The sequence below is a fragment of the Cupressus sempervirens genome, chromosome 3, assembly GCF_028749045.1.
Source record: "Cupressus sempervirens isolate cs-2001-9-10 chromosome 3, ASM2874904v1, whole genome shotgun sequence".
NCBI classification, from domain to species: Eukaryota; Viridiplantae; Streptophyta; class Pinopsida; order Cupressales; family Cupressaceae; genus Cupressus; species Cupressus sempervirens.
In genome coordinates this window covers 386,124,938-386,132,832 of record NC_143120.1, presented here as the reverse complement: position 1 = coordinate 386,132,832, position 7,895 = coordinate 386,124,938, and positions in this window count along the sequence as shown.

The window sequence follows — 7,895 nt, the reverse complement described above, 5'->3', positions numbered from 1 at the left end:
TCATCAATCAACTAATATGTCACTCTATATTGTTAGCAAATGTCTTACTAGTAAGGTTTGACATCAATGACAACATAATAATTGTTCCAATTGTAATTTCCAAAACTTGCAACCATGAGGAATCTAAATGGTATCTCTTATAAAATCCCTTATTTAGTTGATTTAGATTTCTCTAATAAATTGGGCCAATATTTTTTAATCTGGTCATAGTCCCATAATCGTCTCTATATGCACGAGCCTTGGGGTTTTCATGTCTTATTGGAAGAGATGATCTTCTTTGTGCTTCCTTACATTATCCATATTTTGTTCCCATTCTACTTGATTTTGTATGAATGCCAAAATGCTCTGATTTGGACCTTCCTACATTAAGTTTCAAAAATGACTCCACATAGTGTCCAAGTAAAAATACACAAAAATAAAACTCATACATTTTTTTTATTATACTTAGTTCATTTCTCATGTAATCATCTATGAACTCATGATCATCTTCATAGTCCAATTTTCTTTTTATCACAATTTAATTTATTTTCCACAACAAAAATTGTTCCCTTAAGAATAAAGCATACAACCCAACAAATTTTCTCATACAATAAGCATAAAAGAAATTTGAGAAATTGTTTCACTCTCCCATATGCTTCTTACAACTTCTTTTTCAAAAAAATTATCTTTAACTATAAGTACTTATTATTTTCGACATATTGCATAGAAACTAAGGAAATGTACATACAAGGTGTAGAAGAAGTGGAAGCTTCATGGTCATTTCTTTGATTAGATTGTTCTTCCTTAATTTTCAGCTCTATTTTCAATCTACAAATTTCTTTTTCCCATTTAATTTTCTTTGCAAATGTTTTTTTAAGGGACTCTTTTGTTTTAAGTAGATATTCATTTACTTATCTCAATTGCTCGGTGTATTGCTCTACAAGTGTCTTCACACTATGAATAATGGAGTCCAACTCCTTTTCTCTCTTTTTAAGATTTTCATTAAATTCTTACACTTATTTGAATTATTCATGCAACTTGAATTCTCTTATTGATCTCTTCATGGCCTCCCTTATTTGTTTTTCTTCCTCTTCCTTCAACCTTTTTGTTGTTTGTGTAGAAGTCTCTCCTCCTATTCAATCAACTCTTTTCCCTCTCTATAGAAAAATGGTTCTAAGGGTTCTTCTCCAGAAGGACTAGGACGTGGTGAGGACTCAAACTGTGAAGGATTAGATTGTTTGAATTCCTCTAAAGCCTTTTTTTCATCTAGAACTACCTTAAAAAAGGATAACAATGTTGTTGATATGAAGACGACTATTTTTTTCTTCTGTAAATTCTCTTCCAAGGTTGGGTTAATATACATAGACTCAACACATTGGTTTGTCTAGGTTTCAAGAGTAATAGTATCATCAGTTCAAATTTCCTTAATAGTAGATTCATTATTAAGAGAACTCTTATATTGAGGTTCTTTATGGATTCTCTATAGAGATGGGTTCCATCTCATAATTTAGTGCTACAATTTCTTCGTGAGGAGAAGAAGGTGACTGAGGATTCTCAATATTGGTTGGCCTAGGATTAACTTTTGGGTGTTTAGAAGAGATTGGAAGACTTGGGTCAATATGGCTAGAAGTAATAGAGGTGGCTTGAGTTTCTTTCTACCTATGTGACCTTATTCTTGTTGGAAATATAAGAGAGTAGCTATGAGGGGAGGGGTGAATCAGTTGCCACAAAAACAAATCCTTGTCCCTTAGATGTCAATACAAACTTCCATTGATCATGCAATATTGGATAGCTCGGGTTAATACTATAATATTACTGATGCTCGATTAACAAAGAAATTGTGTGATTATTAATCTATTTTAGTAACTTAGTTGCAAAAATATAAAGCATAAGAAAATAACATGAACACAGATGATGCCAAGATTTAACGTGGAAACCCAATTTGGGAAAAAAGCCCTTCCAACTAGACACAATAATTTTCACTCTTCTGAAGTGAGCCTTTTAGGAGCCAACCCTATTAAAGGTTACAAAACATACTGTTAAGTATGACCCTATTAGAGGATTTAGATCAGCCTGTTAGGAGTGGCCTAGTTAAAGGTCTTCAAACACTTCAATCTTGACATGTCACCTTATTAGAGGATTTACAAAATGACTATTAAGTCAACTCCGTTAGGAGATTTCTTTATTGTTGCAATGGTTAGAAAGCAACAACAATTTGACTTGATTTATAAAGTAACTTTCTTTACAGATGTAGATCTTTGTTCTGGCTTGACCTCTAGATCCTTCCTAATTAGATGTTCTGTGTAGTTTATCTTCCACACTTTCCATCTCTACCTTTTTCCTTCGCTCACATATTCATCTTTTTCATATGCCACTTGTTACACTTTGTCCTCAAAACTTGGCCTTTCCTATAATCATAAGCTAGGAAAAAGTCAACTTGAATACCCTTTCAAAATATCAGTAAACATCCAAATAGTTGGCCTCAAGTAATAACACATTTGACAATTACATTATACTTTCACTTGGTCAATACTGGGATTGAACACTCGGTTGACACTATAACTCCTTCGATGTCGAACCACTCGATCAATACTACATACAGGAATCTTTTTATTAACCAATTGCTCAGTTAATACTGGAAAGTATTCTTTACTCGACTTCTTGGTTAATACTTAGATATACAAGGTTAATACTGCAAACTCTACATTGCTTAGTTAATACTAACATTTGTGTAAACATCAATGACAATCTACAATTAAAGTATTGTTTCAAACAAACTCCCTCTTTGGCATTAATGGCAACACAACATGTCAACATAAACTAATAGAAGTATGAGCAATAAGATAATATCCTTAGTTTCACTCTAATTCTCATCTATACCAACTCCCTTTGATATTCTTCTTGGATTTGTCTCTACTGCTTTCCTGTCAATACTTTGTTGTAATTATCTCCCTCTTAACTGTACATTCCATTATCTAAATATGAAGACTCTCCCTCTTTCACATTGATACTGGTCTTCCTTGAATCTTTCATGTTGACACTAAAATCTCCCTCTTTGACATCAATTTCCAAAGGATACAAACTTTTGAAATTACAATGTACCTTTTGTACTTATTCATATGTAATATGTTATGCATTACACTGCATCAACTTGATTGATCTTCAATGAAGCTTGGTTGATGTCTCACTATCTCTTGCTTTAGTGAGCATTAGATAGGGGAATAACCCCTAGTTTACCTCTTAGATACATAAATGCATCCTTAGGTAAAGATTTAGTAAATATATCTACTATCTACTCCTTGGTGTTCACATATTCAAATTTCACCTCTTTTTCTTGAACCAATTACCTTAGAAAATGATATTTAATTGCAATGTGCCTTGTCTTTGTATGCATCATTGGATTTTTGGATATATTGATTGCACTTGTATTATTAGTATAGATAACCATTGGTTCCTTGATTTCTTCCTTCATTCCTAACATCAATTAATTAATCCACATTATGTTAGAACAATCAACTACTGCAACAACATACTTTGCTTATGTTGTCGATTAAGAAATGCAGTTCTGCTTCTTGCTTGTCCAAGACACTAACCTCTTTCCAAGAAAGAATGTTTCTCCACTAGTGCTTTTTCTGTCATCAATTCTTCCTACCCAATCTACATCAATGAAGGCTCTTAACTCAAGATTTCCTCCTTTCTTGTACCATAACTCATAATCTCTAGTTTCTTTTAGATATCTCAAAATTCTTTTGATTGCCATCATGTGATTTTCTTTAGGATTAGCAAAAAATCTTGCAACTATGCCAATTGCCAGTGCAATATCAGGTTTGGTGTGATCCTCATATTAAAGCTTCCCAATCATTGATCTATAAGTAGTCTAATTTACCTTCTCTGAATCATCATTCTTTGAGAGCTTATGTCTAGTAGACATAGGTGTTCCAACTGGCTCAAAATCTTCCATTCCAAATACTTTCAATGTTTCCCTAATATATTTTGATTGAGTGATGTATATGTCATCCTTCATCTGATGAACTCATAGACCCACAAATAATTTAATCTCTCCAAACATAGACATTACAAATTATTTCCATGTTGCTTCAAAAAATGACTTGCATAACATCTCATGTCCACTAAACATGATATCATGAACAAATATTTCTGCGAACAATATCTTGCCCTCAAGTCCTTCCTTAATAAATAGATTGTTATTATCATTTTTCTTTTCAAAACCAATTTTTACTAGATATTCTTGTAGTCTTTCATCACATGCTCTAGGATCTTTCTTCAATCCATATAAGGCTTTATGAAATTTACATACCATGTTTCTTTGACTTGTATCAATGAAACCTTCAGGTTGTTTAATGTAGACTTCTTCTTCTAATACTCCATTCAAGAAAGTTGATTTGACATCTAATGTACTTTGAATCCTTTTTGTGCTACATATGCTAAAAGTATTCTGACTCCTTCAAGTCTTGTAATAGGTGAAAATTTTTCCCCATAATCAATACCTTCTTCTTGAGGATAACCTTTGCATATAAGTCTTTCCTTGTTTCTTGTTACTTCTCCTTTCTCATTCAACTTGTTTCTGAATATCCACTTTGTACCAATCACATTCTTATCCTTTGGTCTAGGAACAAGAGACAAGGTTTTATTCTTTTTTATTTATTCAATCTCTTCATTCAAAGCTTCTATCCAACTTTCATCTTCTAAGGCATCTTTTACAGATCTAGGCTCAAATTCACTAACCAAACATGTACCTTTTAATTTATTCCTTGTTAGTATGCCTTTTGTCTATCTTCCAATTTTTTGATTAGGTGCATGATGCCTTCTAACATATTTGGCAATTCTTGGATCTTTCTTTCTTGATTTCAAACTTGGTTCTCCAAGACCTTCATCCTTTTGCTTGAGCTCCTCTGGTTGATCTGGTTGTAACTTGAGTGCCTCTGTCTGTGACTCAGGTTGCACTGCCTGGGGTTGTAACTTAGGTTGAACTATCTATGAATTGTTAGGTACATTTGGTTATTGATTAGCTTTAACGTTATGAGGTAAAGTCTCAGGTTCTTCTTCATAATAGATAAACTTTTTGTAATCTTTGGGCTCTTTGTTGCTTTATTCTTCACTTCTTTCTACAAACTCGTCAATCTTTACATGGACACTTTCTATGACTTTGTGAGTAGTAAGATTCAAACATTTGTATGCATTGCTTCTATTGGAGTACCCTAGGAATACCCCTTCATCACTTTTTGCATAAATATTTCCTTTCCTTACACCTTTAATGATATAACATTTGCTTCCAAATACTCTAAGACAACCAACATTGGGTTTGTAACCATGTAATAATTTATAAGGTTTTTTCTTTGTACCTTTCTTTAATTGAACTTGGTTCAGCGTATGAACTACTGTGTTGATTTCTTCTCTTCGATATTTTGGTGCAACAGTCTTCTCTGTCATTAGTGTTCTTGTACACTCCATGATGGATCTGTTCCTTGTTTTTGATATTCCATTTTTCTCTGGAGTTTTAGGTACTCATACCTATTTTGATTCCTCTTTCATTGCAAAACTCATTGAATTCATTTGAGATGAATCCTCCTCCACTAGCTGATCTCAGGCATTTCAAATTCTTCCTTATTTCTTTCTCAACTCTAGCCAAATGTCATTTTAACTTTTGAAAAGTGTCAGATTTATCCTTTAAAAACATTACAGTCATCATTTTAGAATAATCATCAACAAATAGAATGAAATACACATCTCTACAACAACTTTCTACACCTAGTAGCACAAAAAAACTATGTGAACTAGTTACAAAACTTCCTGAGAATTATAGGACTTACTTTTGAAACTTATTTTACTTATTTTACCAATTTGACATTATTTACACATGCCCATCTTAGGTTTCTTCATATAAGGTATGCCTCTTACTCTTTTGTCCCTGCTTATGGTGATCAAGTTATCAAAGTTAACATGACACATTATTTTATGCCATAGCCAACTTTCTTCAATCTGAACTAGCAAGCATGAACTTTCAATGAGATCTAGGTAAAAAAAATTTCCTTTTGTCTGATTGCCAGTTCCAACTAGTTTTCCTTTTCCATCCAATAGTTTAGCTTTTCCATTCATGAATTCAACTTTGTATCCTATATTGTTCAATTGTGCTACACTGAGTAGATTATGTCTTAATACTTCAACCCAATAGGCATTCTCACATTTGATTCCATCAATTAATGCTATTATTACTTTTCCCTTTACATAACATGGTTCATTATTTCCAAAGCTAACACTTCCACCATCATAGTGTTCCAAATATTCAAATTTAGTTTTATCACTAGTCATATGATGAGAACATCCACTATCTATGATCCAATTATAATTTTTGCTAACATGAGAGATAACTGCCATCTTTTCATTTTCCTTATTATTTGATTAATCTTTAATAGCAATATAAATGACTTCATCTTCATCATTATCACTATCATAATCTTTTGCAATGTGACATGATTTCTTACCTTTGCCTTTGTAGTCCTTGTAGCTTTTAAAGTCTTTCTTTCCTTTAAATTTGTTGAACCTTTTCTCATCTTTATCTTCTTTGTTTGGACATGTAGCAATGTGACCAACTTCTTCACATGAGAAACAAATCAATGGAATTCTACCTCTGAATTTTCATTTTCCTTTTGCTACCTTTTTTTCTAAAAGAGCTTCAATGACTTCAAGATCTTCATCTGAATCATCTTCTTCACTATCAACTTGTTTACTTTTTGAGTGTCCTCCTTTTCTACTAAGGGTTAGTTTTTCTTTGAATGTAGATTCAAGATTGTTATAAGAAGGAACATAGTTATCAAAGTTATCCAACTCAAAAGCAATCAATCTTCCCACAAGAGTATCTATGGTTAAATCATGTGTTGGATTACATATCATTTCTTGAATAGGTGAAACTCTAATTGCATAAATAGAAAGAAGAGTTCTTAGCACAAAGAGTTCTTAGTACCTTGTTGATTGTTGTTTCATCATCAATTTTAACTCCTACAACTCTGATTTCACTTACACTTTCTTTTATCCTTTCACTGTATTGGGTAATGTTCTCAACTTCTTTCATTTACAATTGATCAAACTTACCTCTTAAACTTTCTACTTTGGCTCTTTGCACATTTTTGTCATGTCCAAAGACTTTCTTCAACTTTTCCCACATGTCAAATGCAGTAGGAAAATCTTTGACTTCATCAAATTTAAAACAGTTCAAAGAGGATGCAATATGAATCATCATAATATTGTGATCCTTAGCTTCTTTTATTTTCTCCACAGTCATAGGCTTGGGTGGTGGCACATATTTTTTCTCCAAGTAAAATGCACCAATATATTTGATGCTTGATATATGTAGCTTCATCAACTCCTAACATGCTGAAAACTTTTCTTTGTTTAGCTTAAGGATCTCCCTTTTGTAAGACATCACGATCTTTAGCTTAGGTCCTTAAAACCCTTTCCTATAAGCACCAACTTCTTTGATACCAATTGTTGGAAATGTAAGAGAGTAACTTGGAAGGGAGGGGTGAATCAGTTACCACAAAACCAAATCTTTGTCCCTTAGATGTCGATATAAACTTCCACTAATCATGCAATGCTAGATAGCTTGGTTAATACTATAATATTACTGATGTTCAGTTAACAAAGTAATCTTAAAATTATTTATCTATTTTAGTAACTTAGTTGCAAAAATATAAAGCATAATAAAATAACATGAACACATATGACACCAAGATTTAACGTGGAAACCCAATTTGGGAAAACCCACCTTGCAACTACTCACAATAATTTTTCCTCTTGTGTAGTGAGCCTTGTTAGAAGCCAACCTTGTTAAAGGTTACAAAACATGCTGTTAAGTATGACCCTGTTAGAGGATTTAGATCACCTTGTTAGGAGTAGCC